Source organism: Pygoscelis adeliae, unplaced genomic scaffold (assembly GCF_000699105.1).
Source record: "Pygoscelis adeliae isolate BGI_AS28 unplaced genomic scaffold, ASM69910v1 Scaffold267, whole genome shotgun sequence".
In the NCBI taxonomy this organism is placed as follows: Eukaryota; Metazoa; Chordata; class Aves; order Sphenisciformes; family Spheniscidae; genus Pygoscelis; species Pygoscelis adeliae.
In genome coordinates, this window is record NW_008825150.1 from 607241 (window position 1) to 609422 (window position 2182).

The window sequence follows — 2182 nt, forward strand, 5'->3', positions numbered from 1 at the left end:
AATTTTAATTCAGGAAGAAAAGCGTTTTGTGGCTTGCAGTGGCCTAGGCAGTAGGAAATGTTTTACCGGTAAAACTGGGCAGGTAGTTTTATTGGTGACTGAGGAAGAGGAGGAGGTTAAACCATGTGAAGCTTTTTCTGTGTTCTAGCATTTATTAACGAGACAAGGCAGGGACTATATTTGCTCTCAGAGGGATTGGTGTTTGATGTTGCAACATGATTTCATGCTGCACAAGGAAAGCTCTGCTTAAACCGTTTGAAGGGTGAGAGTGAGTTAAGCACAGATTGCCGTTTCATTTAATGGTGTCCCATTAAACAGGCCATTCAGCATATAAAAAAGCTTTTTGGCTGTGAGCTCATCTTGCCACATCCATATTTATTGAAGATAATGCAGAATTAGACAGCACTAACGACACTAAATGACACTCACCTCTTTGCAGTATGACGGCAAACGGCCTTATTGAGGTAGGCACATACTATTTGCCTCGGTTTGCAGACGTGGTAACCGAAGTGCAGAGGTGAGCTGCTCAAGGTGACAAATACTAACTGGCAGGACTGCAACTGGGACCCAGTTCTGCTTTTTTCTGGAGTGCCCTTGTGTGACATGTTCCCAGACTTTGTATTATGGATTAGCTCCAGCCTTGCCTCTGCACTGCTGAACTTCTGACCTGCCATGTGCAGCTGTAGGTCAGCAACTGGGACATCCCTGTGGGCTCAAATGGTTGATCTCCTCTTGGCCCTGGGCATGAATTAGCCACACTCCTGATCTCTTGCTCTCTGCAGCACTTTAAACACTACCCCACGCTGAGCTGCCTACAGAAGCATTTTCATCCCTGGAAATGTTCAGTACCTGTTGTTCAGAAGTGCTATAAGGGCAGCTGGGCAGGAGGTAGGATTAGCTGACCTCCTGAGATCTGCTCCAGTCCTAACTGATTTTATCTGAATGACTAAAAAACATTGACACTCTATTTTCTGGCAGGGATTGTGTGGAGGAGCCTCAGTTGTTTATCACCTGCCATCTCCTGAGAGTTGTGGTGGCTCCAGTCCTTGTCCTCCAGAGCCGTTGCTGCTGGAACCAGCCTGAGGCCACTGGTGCCTTGGGATGCATGTACCAGGGTCACTGTCTAACCAATGGCTGATGGTTTCGATCTTGAAGATGCTGGGCATGTGTTAGCAGCAGGATCCTCTCAAATTAAATCACAGCTGTCCAGAGTACACTTGGTTTTCACACAACTGGCTTTCCCAGCAGCTTAGCCAAGGTGGAAACCACCAAGGAGTGAAGATAGGCCCCTGCCTGCAGCACAACACTTTTCCTGAGCTTGGAAGACGTTAATCCTACTCAGCTATTAAAATACAAATTTTCCTTACAGGATGGGGCAAGCACTTAAATAACTTGATTGGATTTATCAAAGCCTTTTGACTAAGCTGGTACAAGCACTTCAGCAACCTCTGAAAAATTGCTTAGGTCACCACTACCTAGGGATCTCCCACATTTTCATGCCTGGGCCATACATACACCTGCATAAAGAGTGTATAGTATGTTCAGCATGAATGTATGCGTGGTGGGTTGACCTTGACTGGCTGCCAGGCCCCCAAAAAGCCACTCTATCACTCCCACTACTCAACTGGACAGGGGGAGAAAAATACAACAAAAGGCTCCTGGGTTGAGATAAGGACAGGGAAATCACTGACCAGTTACCGTCATGGGCAAAACAGACTCAATTCGGGGGAATTAATGTGATTTATTGCCAATTAACACCAGAGTAGGATAATGAGAAATAAAACCAAATCTTAAAACACCTTCCCCCGACCCGTCCCTTCTTCCCAGCTCAACTTCACTCCTGAATTCTCTACCTCCTCCCTGACAAACAGCGCAGGGGAACGGGGAATGGGGGTTGCGGTCAGTTCATCACATGTTGTCTCTCCCACATCTTCCTCCTCACACTCTTCCCCTACTCCAGCGTGGGGTCCCTCCCATGGGAGACAGTCCTCCATGAACTTCTCCAACATGAGTCCTTCCCACGGGCTGCAGTTCTTCACAAACTGCTCCACCGTGGGTCCTTTCCACGGGGTGCAGTCCTTCAGGAACAGACTGCTCCAGCGTGGGTCCCCCACGGGGTCGCAAGTCCTGCCAGCAAACCTGCTCCAGCATGGGCTCCTCTCTCCACAGGGCCACAGCTCCT